We start from the raw sequence: 13,221 nt of genomic DNA on the forward strand, positions 1-13,221 counted from the left end.
ACAATTCTCAGTGGTCATATGGCATTCTTAGACAGCTGTATGCTATATTTGATACTAAAAATCCCTAATGTCCATTCTTTTTTGCAGTACAACTATGTTAAATATGTATCTTGCTTGTTTTTGAACACTCAACAAGGCTTTACTGACACTCAATTTTTTTTTTTTTTTTTTTCTGAGACAGAGTCTCACTCTGTCACCCAGGCTGGAGTGCAATGGCACAATGTCAGCTCACTGCAACCTCAGCCTCCTGGGCTCAACCGATTCTCCTCCTGCCTCAGCCTCCCAAGCAGCCAGGACTACAGGTGTGCACCACCAAGCCATCTAATTTTTGTTTTTTTTAGTAGAGAGGGAGTTTCACCATGTTGTCCAAGCTGGTCTCGAACTCCTGACCTTAGGTGATCTACCCGAGTTGACCTCCCAAAGTGCAGATTAAAGGCATAAGCCACCACACCCAGCCTTACTGACAGCTGAATTTAACAGGAGAGAATAAGAGTACAGAGAGTTTGAAAGTAGATGCTGGAACTGGTAACTCTCAGAGCCTACAGACCCGAGGCCCTACACATGGATCCTCCAAGGGCCTAAAAGCCATTTCTTACCTTAGTCATAGCCTTCTTCCCCATTGCAGAGTTCCCTCACCCCAATCCGTGTTTTATTTAGCTTTAGAATAGTTCCCTACCATTTTTTTTTTGTTTGTTTGTTTTGAGATGGAGTTTTACTCTGTCACCCAGGCTGGAGTACAGTGGTGCGATATCAGCTCACTGCAACCTCCGCCTCCTGGGTTCTTGGCAATTCTCCTGCCTCAGCCTCATAAGTAGCTGGGACTGCAGGTGCATGCTGCTAAGACTGGCTAATTTTTTGTATTTTAGTAGAGATGGGGTTTCACCATGTTGCCCAGGCTGGTCTCGAGCTCTTGAACTCAGGCAATTCGCCCACTTCGGCCTCCTAGAGTGCTGGGATTACAGGCATGAGCCACCACACCCGGCTTCTCTACCCCTTATATTTTAGGAGAGCCTCATGATCTATCGCTCAGGTTTGCTACCTTCTTCTTTTTACCTCCATTCCCAGCCAGAAGATGTAATCCTGGCAGGATTGGAGATTTTCCATTATTTTAAGACAAACATTTGCATCTCTTAGAGTGGCCTACCTATTTACAACCTGCTCATTGGCTTCTGCCTACCTCTTTTCAGCTTACACATTTAGGCAGTGCTATGCTTTGGATGTGGCTTGTTTGCTCCTGTGGTATCTCATATTAAAATATGGTCCCCAAGGTGGCAATGTTGGGAAGTAGAGCTTAGTGGGAGGTGTTTGGATCATGCGGTGGACCCCTCATGAATGGCTGCTTGGTTCTTAGGGTAGGGAGTGAGTGGTCACTCTCTTGAGATTGAACTGGTTCTCTAGGGAATAGATTCATTCTGCAAGAATGGGTTGCTGTAAAGCCAAGACACTTCTTGGGTTTGGTCCCACTGACACATGCTCAATTCTTTTTTTTACCTTCTCTGTTATGATTTGAGCCAACACAAAAGCCCTCAACAGAAGCCAAGCAGATGCCTTAAACAAGCTGGTGCCAAGTTCTTTTACAGACTGCGGAACCATGAGCTCAATAAACCTCTTTTCTTGATAAATTATCCAACTTTAGGTCATCCTTTCCAGCAACATCGAATGGACTAAGACAGGCAGTGAAAGAGAGTTTCCTGGTACCTCTCAAATTCTTCTTCTATGCCACCAACCCCATCTCTGCTCAGTGAAGATCTTGAGCCCATCTTGGACAGGCACTGGCCATGTCACCATGACCCTATGCCACTCCTTCTGCTTGCCACACCTAAGTCACCCCTAAAAATCATTCTCTCTTTTCAGGTTCCACATTACCTTTGGATGGGCTCCACAACACTGTATTGGTGTCTTTCTAACTTTAGGAATGTCATAGGTCATATCTCCATTGAATGCAGAGAAACAGTTATTCAACACATAGTTATTGAACACCAGGCACTAAGTAAGACTGGACTGGAACAGGGTCAGGGAGTAAAAACCTTGAGGGCACAAGAGACATCAAAGCAAGGAAAACATCTGTTGGAGAAGGTCTGAGAAAGGGAACAAAACACTGAACCTCTTTTTTTTTTATTTTTTAAGGCAGAGTTTCATTCTTGTTTCTCAGGCTGGAGTGTAATAGCATAATAGCAGCTCACCACAACCTCCGCCTCCCGGGTTCAAGCAATACTCTTGTGTCAGCCTCTCAAGTAGCTGGGATTACAGTCATGTGCCACAACACCCAGCTAATTTTGTATTTTTAGTAGAGATGGGGTTTATTCATGTAGGTCAGGCTGGTCTTGAACTCCCGACCTTAGGTGATCTGTCTGCCTCAACCTCTCAAAGTGCTGGGATTACAGGCATGAGCACCCAGCCAGCACTGAGCCTCTTAAGCTGCATGAAGGCAGGGACCTGTGTGTGTGTGTTTGCTGTTATACTCCCAATACCTGATACAGTGACTGGTACATAGTAGACATTCAGTTCATATTTTATAAATGAATGAATGAACAAGATATAACTCTTGTCCTAAAGAAGTGTACAATCTGGTAAACTAGAAACAAAGGCAGTGCTCCCATAGGGATAAGCAAAATGGCAGCAAAGGTACCAGATCCAGGCTTGAGGTGGTCAGAGAGGGCTCAGGACTGCAAAATTTGGTTTCCCCAGTTTGCCAGAGATTGTAGTAAGACTGGGAGGATAATAAAGTATAAATCAAAGGGTTCTACCTCCTAGCCAAATGTGTTGAGCTGCATCAAATTTTGTTTCTGTTTGCTGCTAGTATATATCTTTGACCTTAGTTTTTTCTTCATGACTGGCCCTTAATATGTCTATTTCCATTTTAATAGCTATCATGGAGTCCAAATGCAAATTTCTTTCTTTCTTTCTTTTTTTGAGGTAGAGTTTCTCTCTTGTTGCTCAGGCTGTAGTACAATGGCACAATCTGGGCTCACTGCAACTTCCACCTCCCAGGGTCAAGCATTCTCCTGCCTCAGCCTACCGAGTAGCTGGGATTACAGGTGTGCACCACCGTGCCCGGATAATTTTGTATTTTTAGTAAAGACGGGCTTTTGCCATGTTGGTCAGGCTGGTCTTGAACTCCTAACCTCATGATCCACCTGCCTCAGCCTCCCAAAGTGCTAGAATTACAGGCGTGAGCCACCGTGCCTGGCTTCCAAATACAAATTTCTACAAATAATTTTAGCGTTAACCTTCCTTTTTATCATGGATGTACACATTATCCTTTCTGGTTGAACAGTACAGTGAGGCAGAGAAGAAGAAAAGAAAAAAAAAAGCAGTGTGGATCCTTAAGGACAACAAAACCAGAGGTAGGAAGTCTGTGGGTTCCTAAGTTACTAGGGGGAACTAATTTCTGAAAACTGCGCTGAGTACTTAAAGGGAAACTTTCCCTTAAGAGAACAAACTAGAAAGTAAAAGAAAGATTGTCCAATTCTTTCACTACGCCTTTCTACTATAAATATGAATGAGAAAGTTGAGGGCCTGGCTCAAATTACGACTGTGCTTCTACTTTAGGCTGTTATAAAATAACTTGTATCTACCTTTAAAGTCACTTGGCTTGGGGCCTGAAAAGAAAAAAGGTTATCTTTTGCTCAGCCACAGTGGCTCCCGACTGTAATCCCAGCACTTTGACTTGAGGTCAGGAGTTTGAGACTGGCCTGGGTAACATGGTGAAACCCTGTCTCTACTAAAAATTCAAAAATGAGCTGGGCATGGTGGCATGTGCCTGTAGTCCCAGCTACTCCAGAGACTGAGGCAGAAGAATTGCTTGAATGTGGGAGGTGAAGTTGCAGTGAGTCGAGATTGTACCACTGGACTCCAGCCTGGGCAACAGAGTGAGCCTCTATCTTAAAAAAAAAAAAAAAAATTAGGAAAGAAAATTATCTCCTAAAATGAAAGCAAATGATGCTGTCGAACATCGCAAGTCCTTGTTCCCAAATAAACACAGAAAATGATTTTTTTAAGAGAAATTTTCAACCACAGGGTAGCTCTTACTCTAAAACATATTGTTAGCTCCTACGGAATCCTGTGGGAGCAGTGCACAGATGGTGTGTGATACTGAGATTTGCAAAGGCCTCTCTGTATGTGGATGGTATTAGTTGATGTACATGATCAGCATTGCTTAATCGACAAATAATAAACAGCAAGAACATTTAGTGATAAAATAGAATGCCATTTGGGCTATTAATATTTTCATTGTGGAAAATTCAGGTAGTACATAAAGCTTTGGGTAAATATGTTTATCTCTGTTAACTACATGGATGCTTTGTGACAAAGACTTGCTGAATAGAAATCAAGGCTAGTGGTGGTGATACATTATGCATAATATTGGAGAGCTATGTTATAGGAACCTGAATTACTTGGGTAACAAAACATTTCATATGGAAACTATGTATATAATTTCTCAAGTCAACAGAAGAGGTTAAAATTGATGGCTGGTATACTGAAATAGAGCTGACTGAATAATTCATCCTGATTTATTTTTCCAGTAGAAAGGGAAAATATTCATTCATTTAATTTTAATTTGTTAATGTTTTAGGCTAGAATTATTCTAATTGAAACATAAGTTAGTGCTGTTGCAAATATCCATAAAAAATTTCTTACTGGGAATGTTATGCTCATTCTTCTCATTCTTTCAGTTCAAGCAGCAATGTTTCTAATGAAAAATTTTCAAACTAAATGTCTAACAAAATGATTTTGTGTTTCTCTTTTCACATACTGAGGTAATCATGCAAGAAAAGCAAATAAATCATTTTCTTTGGGGTGAAAGCATTCATATTTGATAAGTGTTTTGAAAGTAAAATGAGATTTTACATAAACATTTTACATTTTTTATGGACTTATGTTTATTGGTATTCTTTTCAGGAATCATTACTAAAAGAAATATGCACATATAAAAATATGTATGACAAAATACAGTTATGAATAATTTGTGTTAGAGAAATAAAGAAATCTTGCAGAGTATAAACTCAGAACTTAATACAAGAAGAATATGAGAAAGAACCTAATGATAAAAATGTTCCAGGAGAATAATATTAAAGACAATAAAAATAAAAATGTTTTGTATAGGATTGCTACCTAGAAATACAATCCAGAAGACATAAAAAAGAGGAAACAACAAATTACTGAAAGAGAAAATCATAAAACAGAAGATACATTAGTTTATCTCTGTTTTTAAAGATGTCATCTAGGTCTTAATGTGGACCCTCTAGATGGCTGCCAACTCAGAGTTAGACTAGAAATGTGCTTGAGACACCTAAGATGAAACTTTGTTTCACATTCTTGCTCCACCCCTGAAATTGTTTTTTACTACATTTAAAATATTACTTGGTAATTACTTCAGCATTTTTTATGTGTGCAGGGGCACTAGGCTCTGATGAAATCTTATAAAACTGTTAATAATATATTTCATAGTGGATACAAAAGCAAAGGATGGCTGGGCATGGTGGCTCACACCTGTAATCCCAGCACTTTGGGAGGCCGCAGGAAGATCACCTGAGGTCAGGAGTTCAAGACCAGCCTGGCCAACATGGTAAAACCCCATCTCTACTAAAAATGCAAAAAATTAGCTGGATGTGGTCGTGGCACCTGTAATCCCAGATATTGGGGGGTGGGGCAGTGCTGAGGCAGGAGAATCACTTGAACCCAGGAGGTGGAGGTTGCAGTGAGCCGAGATCACACCATTGCACTCCAGCCTGGGCATCAAGAGTGAAACCCTGTTTCAAAAAAAAAAGCAAATGACAAACTACCCCCACGTCCACTCCTACCTTTAGTTGAGGCTTTGTACCCTCTGGCTAGAATTACATATGAAATAGGGAAACTCTATTTTAATGTGACTGTTACTGAGAACAGGGGTAATAAATAACCACCATGAAGAGTAACCAATATGAGATTATACTTCACAGTATTTTGTTGGGAGGGATGGGGTTTATATTAAGGGCATAATCTGGGATACATGTTAATATATTTTATTGAGCATATACTCTGTTCTGGGTACTTAGGTACTCTCTATGAAGGATGCAAAGACCAATGGAACATGATTCTGTCTTTAAGGGACTTACAATCACGTAGGGGATATAAAACAATACATACAGCTATAATAAAGGTCTGCTCTGACAAGCGATGCTCTGACTGTCTAATATATTGATAGCCATCTGCTATGGTTTGACTGTGTCAAAGTTTGTGTGTTAGAAACTTAATCTCCAATGCAACAATGTTAGGAAGTGGGATTTTTAAGATATGATTAGGTCATAAGGGCTCTGCTCTCATGAATGGATTAATGCCATTATCTCAGGAGTGCAGTTTTAATAAAAGTGTGCATTTCACCCCTTTCTTTTCTTGCTCTCTCTTGCTCTCTTGCCTTTCTGCCTTCCATAATGAATAACACAGCCAGAAGGCCCTTGAAAGATGCTGGCACTGTGATAATGGACTTCCCAGCCTTCAGGACTGTGAAAAATTTATTGCTTTTTATTATAAATTTTCCAACCTGTGTTATTCTATTATAGCAGCATAAAATGGAGTAAGATAAAAAAAAATTGTATCAAGAAGTGAGGTGAAGTGTGGCTGTTGCTATAAGAAATACTGAAAATGTGGAAGCAGTTTTGAAACTGGTTAATGGGTAGAGGCAGGAAGAATTTGGATGAGCAGGCTAGAAAAAGTCTAAATTGCTGTGAGTGGAGCCTTAAGGACAATTTTGGTGAGGGTTCAAAAGACAAGGAAAGTTGTAGGGAAAGTGTAGAACTTCTTATAGATTACTTAAGTGGCCATGATCAAAATGTCGGTGGATATATGGACAGTAAAGGCCATTCCATTCTGATAAGGTCTCAGATAGAAACGAGAGATCACTTATTGAAAACTAGACTACAGGCCATTTTTGTTATAAATTGGCAAAGAACTTGACCAGATTGTGTCCATACTCTAGGGCTTTATGGAAACTGGAATTTAAATGCAGTGAGCTACCATATCTGGTGGAAAAACATTTCTAAGCAAAATATTGAAGAAGCTGTGTGGCTACTTTTAACAATATACAGTAAGATGCAAAAGGAAAAAAATGACTTAAAGACAAAATTTATAATCAAAGGAGATGCAGAATGAAAAGATTTTGGAAGTTTTAAGCCTGGCCCTGTAGAGAATAAAAAGGTGTATTCAGAAGAACAAGTTGAGGGTGTGGCCAAGTGACTGTTTTTGAAGGAGATTAATACAGATAGAAGGGTGCCAGGTGCTATTCATCAAAACAATGGGAGAATGTGCAAAGGCATTTCAGAGCCCTTAGAGGCTGCCCCTCCTATCACAGGCCCAGATTCTAGAACGACACAATGGTTTGAAGGAACAGGCCTGGGTCAGTTTTCATGAACCCACTGCCCAGAGCCACACTGAGTCTCTGTGGTTGCTGTTGCAATGCTCCTTGGTCACCCCAGCCATGACTCAAGTGGTTCCAAGTGCAACTCGACCTGCCACTGTAGAAGGTACAAACCATAAACCTTGTGGCATCCATGTGGTGCAAATTCTGCAGGCATGCAAAATGCAAAAGCTGTGGGGACATGACTTAGTTCACCTAGATTTTTTTTTAAGTTAGAATTATTTCTTATATACATTATACATCCTAATACTTAGAAGATTGGATCTGAGATGGACAACCTATTTCTAGAGCTGGTCTGGGGCATGAACTCTGCCCAATACAGGAGTTTAATGCTCATAAGTCACTCACTAGCTAGCTAGTTCAAATTCACCCTCCAGAAATTTGAATTAGACATGCAGAGAGAATAAATTTGTTGATAATGTTGCTGGAGTTGAGAAGCAGAGATGGAAGACTGCTAAGTCATGGTGATAGCAGAAAAGAACAAAGGGTAACTGATGATGTGTTGCTTGAGTTGAAGGGATGAGGATGGCCAGAGGAGGCAGACAGCTAGTGCTTCTGAGCCTGGAGGGGCCCAAGCATGGCCGTATCCTGGGAAAGGTTCTTTTCTCAATTGATGTGGCTATTGAGACACTTTCTTGTTCTTTCACTTTCCTGCAGAGCTTCACAATATATTGCTATTGATTAGGAGGTAGCCTGGGTGTACCTGTTTTTTGCACACTAGAACAACCCTTCCAAACACAACTAACACATAAGAGAGTTAAGTGCTTAGCAGCAGGATGCTTCTTACTCTTGCAGTTTCAGCACCAGACACTCAGAGGCCACACGGATGTTTGAATGAATAGGAGAAATTGATATAAAGTATAATGAGAGTCAAAGGGAGTGGAAATTATTTCTTTTTTTTTTTCCCTGTCAACTCTGCAAAGAAGTAGAAAATCATTTCTTACTGAGAAAATCAGATATGAGGCTTTATGATGACAGTGTCATATGAGAAGAGCCTTGAAGAGGGTGCCAAGTTGCGTGTGAGGGGGGGATTGCTTCCCCCAGACATATTCTCTAAAAATGGGACTTTTACAGTGTTTTGAATGTATTATGTTGTCACGAAAGTTTCTGAGGCTATGATAAAAATACATCAGAGAGAATACTGTAAAAATAGCAGGCAAATATTTGCACTTTTGGAGACTTTTCACTTTCCCATAAATCCAAGGAATAGGTATAACAAGGGTCTAGAACTGTCTCCCCATTAGAATCTGCTTTGCTAATTCTTAAAAATCATGTAGGATTCTGATATGAAACAAGAATTCCCAGCAGCGGAGAAAAATCATAGTGGCAGGACAACTACACGAGTGGAGAAGTTTAGTTTCAAGTAAGGCACCTTAAGGGAAAGAGTAGTGGCAAATATGGTTGAAACAGCAGACTCAGGTTTGAACTTTATTCTATAGGTATTAATGTCGTAGGCATTTATGATTTCTAAACAACGGAGGGACGTCAGCAGTGCACTTCAAGAAGATTAGTCTGAAAATAGTATGAAGTGAATTTGAAGAAGGAAAAATTATAGTTGAGGGGACCAGTTAGGAACCCAGTGCAAAAGCTTAGATGAGAAATTATGTGCATTATCATTATAAAACTATATACACATTTCAGTGATAGTATTATGTGTGTCAGTGTCTTGCATTTATACACGTCATGATTTATTTATTACAGCTCTTTATGGTAAGCTACTGTCATAGCAATACTACACTCCTTCCTTCCTTCTTTCTTCCCTCCCTCCCTCCTTCCTTTATCTCTCTCTCTCTCTCTCTCTCTCTCTCTCTCTCTCTCTCTCTCTCTCTCTCTCTCTCTCTCTCACTCATCTTGCTCTGTCGCCAGGCTGGAGTGCACTGGCACGATCTTGGCTCACTACATCTCCACTTTCCAAGTTAAGTGATTCTCCTGCCTCAGCCTCCCAAGTAGCTGGGATTACAGATGCACACCACTATGCCCAGCTAATTTTTGTATTTTTAGTAGAGATGAGGTTTTACCATGTTGGCCAGGATGGTCTCAATCTCCTGACCTCATGATCCACCCACCTCAGCATCCCAAAGTGCTGGGATTACAGGCATGAGCCACTGCACTCGGCCTCTTTAATTTATAGCAATGGAATCACATACAAGATACAGCTCCATAACAGCCTGTTTCTTTAACAGCACATAAGGAAAAATAATAACTACTCTACACATTGTTTACTATTTTGTGTAGAGATGTTACTGGAAGCCGAATCAGCCCCAGGTTCTCTTACAAAGTAATACTTTTTGTTTTTCTCAGATGCTCTGAAAAATCTTAGATTTGAAAGAAAACCAAAAGTGATCTACCTTTGGATGTTGGGTTTCATATGTTAATGAGTCAATGCATAACATTGCACCATTTGGAAATGTTAAAACTCCCATTTCACCCTGTGAACCTACATGCATTACAGCAGCTTGCTTCTAACCACCTGAAACCATGGTCATGATGAATGGCTTTCAAGTGTTTCACTCTCAAATTACTTGAAAATGATGGCCCACCAGCTTATTAATAATGACATCAAAGCTTTGTTTGCTTTCTTCTTTATTTTGTAGGGTTTCTAATTTTCCTTAGAAAATGAATCAGACCAATAATTCTCAGTCTTTTCTCTCTGAGACACAAATGATTAAGGATAATCACATTAATAATATGCTCCCATGGGAACTAACTGCAACTCCCACTCAAGGAAGCCATATGATAATTCAAGCCAGCTTGAGAAGCATTGTGCTAGGGGTAACCTTGAGCATGAATTAAAAATTTTAAAGCCAACTGAAGTGTGAAGTACTTTAACATTAGTTACAAATGACTTGTAGATATCCTCACAGATACATCTCAACAGTTTGCTAGTTCAGAGCTGCTAGACTTGATGCTACCACTGCCAGCCATTATTGAGGGTTGGTGAGGTCTACATGCACAATATACTCACCCACCATCCACACACATGTGCACATTCCCAGTATTAATTAGACTTAGACTCTGTCTTGGTCCATTTTGTCCTGCTGTAAAAAATACATGGAACTGGTTATTTATTTTTTGAGATTGAGTCTTGCTCTGTCACCCAGCTGGAGTGCAGTGGCACAATGTCAGCTCACTGAAACCTCTGCCTCCCAGGTGCAAGTGATTCTCCTGCCTCAGCTCCCGAGTAGCTGGGACTGTAGGCACCCGCCACAACACTTGGCCAATTTTTGTATTTTTAGCAAAGACAAGGTTTCACCATGTTGGCCAGGCTGATCTCAAACTCCTGACTTCAGGTGATCTACCTACCTCAGCCTCCCAAAGTGCTGGGGTTACAGGCTTGAGCACTGCACCCAGCGAAACTGGGTAATTTATAATAAACAGAAATTTATTATCTCATGGCTGTGGAGGCTGGGAAGTCCAATACTGGGGGCTGGCTTCCGGCAAGGGCCTTATTCCTGCACCGTGCCATGAGAGAAGGGCAAAGAGAGACGAAGAGAAAGAAACAAAAGGAAGCCACATTTGTTCTTTTATAAGAAACCCACTCCCTGGATAATTATATTAATCCATTCATGAGGGCAGAGGCCTCATGGCTTAATCACTTCTTAAAGGTCCTGCTTTTTAAGGCCTTGACTTTTCAAACTCTTATCAAAAATTATATACAATTGCTTAGTATGTGCTCTTTGATTTTATAATACATAAGTACCTTTACTCATAACACATTTTCATTTAGAAAATTAGATTGGTTATTGAGAGTTTATTTTGATAAAACTAATTTTAGGCCAATACCTTTCTTAAACCATAAAGAAAAAATAAGAAATAAACAAGATAGGTTTAAAGGTAGTCAAGTGCCTTCTCTCATATAAAATCAAGAGGAGAATTTGCACTCAGCTCACAAATTTATCTATTAACAGAACTCATTTTGGTAGTCTTGCCATTCACGTAAAAAAATACAAACAAAAATATAAGCTGTATAATATTCTGAAGCCAGCAGAAAATGTTGAATGGAATATCCACTTATCCTTGATTGTTGCTGAAATAGCTCTGGCAGAATGATTTTCTGGAAATACCTATTTATTACATTTTAGCATGTTTTCTTGGTTGGCAACATTCTTATTCATTCTGAAACATGTCAAAGTGAATTTTGGAATTTCTTTATTTTTTTTTCATTTAACAAATATTTTTTGAGTATCTATTATGTATTCTAGTGATGGGAAATCCACAGTGAATAAAACAGACACAAATTCCAGCTCTTGTACATTTTCTAGTTGGGGAAAGACAGACAAATAAGTGAAACATATTGTATGACAGATGATGATAAGTTATATGGGAAAATATGCAGATAAAGAAAAGAGAGTTCTGGGATGGAAGTTTCATTTTTTAAGAATAAGGTGGTCAGGGAAGACCTCACTGAGAAAGTGGCATTTCAGCACAGAGCTGAAGGAGGTAAGGGAGCAGATCATGGGTTATCTGGGGAAAAAGCCTTCCAGGTAGGGAGAACAGCAGGTGAAAAGGCCCTGAGGTGGGTGTCTTACTGATACATTCAGGGAACAAGAGGAGGTCAGTGTGACAATAAAAGCTCAAACAAGGGGGAAGGGAATAGGACATGGAATTGGAAATGTCAGAGGCCCTTTATAAGTCATCTGAAGGTTTTGCCTTTGAATGAGATGGGAAGCTACTTTGAATGAGATGGGAAGTTGGGGAGTAACAAGATTTTATTGTGGCTGACTTAAAAATCAGTGGATGGGATAAAATGAGTTTGAGGTCACTTAACTGACGACTTCTAGAGAGCTGAATGTTTCATGGCATGGAGGTGTGCTAAGATTTCATGATTAAATTAAGTTTAGAGGAATTTCATAGTTTTGGCTTTTATTTTCCTGAAAAAATTAAGGAAGGAAGGATGGAAGCAGACAGGAGGGTGGAAAGGAGGGAAGAAGGGATAGAACAAGACAGGAAGGAAAGAAGGTGTAAAAAACAAAATGAAATCAAATATTGTAAAGACAATTGCGAGTAGTAACTTTCTTTTTTTTGGTGGGGGGGAGGAAGGCAGGAAGGAAGGGAAGAAAGATTTACCAACCAAATGGAGAGCAAAAATAAATAATAAATAAATAAAAAGCAGGAGTTGCAATTCTTGTATCGGATAAAATAGATTTTAAAGCAACAAAGATATAGTGGTAAAAGGATCAATGCAACAACAAGAGCTAACGATCCTAACACCCAGATAGGAGACTTAGATTCAATGAGACAGAAAATTAATAAGGATATCGAGTAGTAACTTTCATTAAAACAATGTAGTCCATTCTCCTGACAAACATGGTATATTGTAACAGTCTGGGCCAGATGTGGTGGCTCATGCCTGTAATCCCAACACTTCAGGAGGGCGAGGTGGCCAGATCACCTGAGGCTAGGAGTTCGGAACCAGCTTGGCCAACAGTGTAAAACCCCATCTGTCCTAAACATGAAAAAATTAGCTGGGCATGGTGGCAGGTGCCTGTAATCCTAGCTACATGGGAGGCTAAGGCAGGACAATCTCTTGGACCTGGGCGGTGGAGGTTGCAGTGAGCTGAGATTGCACCATTGCACTCCAGCCTGGGCAACAAAGTGAGACTGTCTAAGAAAAAAAAAAAGTCTGGAGACAAGATAGTGTGTTTATAGTCACAATAAATACACAATAATTCTTTGGTTTACCTCACAGCTTTCCTTCAAGCTAGAGGGAAACAAGCTCTGCTACCCTGTTAGTTAAACTGTTTACAAAGTGAACAAAAATTTTATTTGGAAACATTTTATTGGCCTCTTGGGATGTTCAATTAATTAACATTTGTAAAGCACTT

This window comes from Callithrix jacchus, chromosome 9 (assembly GCF_049354715.1).
Source record: "Callithrix jacchus isolate 240 chromosome 9, calJac240_pri, whole genome shotgun sequence".
NCBI classification, from domain to species: domain Eukaryota; kingdom Metazoa; phylum Chordata; class Mammalia; order Primates; family Cebidae; genus Callithrix; species Callithrix jacchus.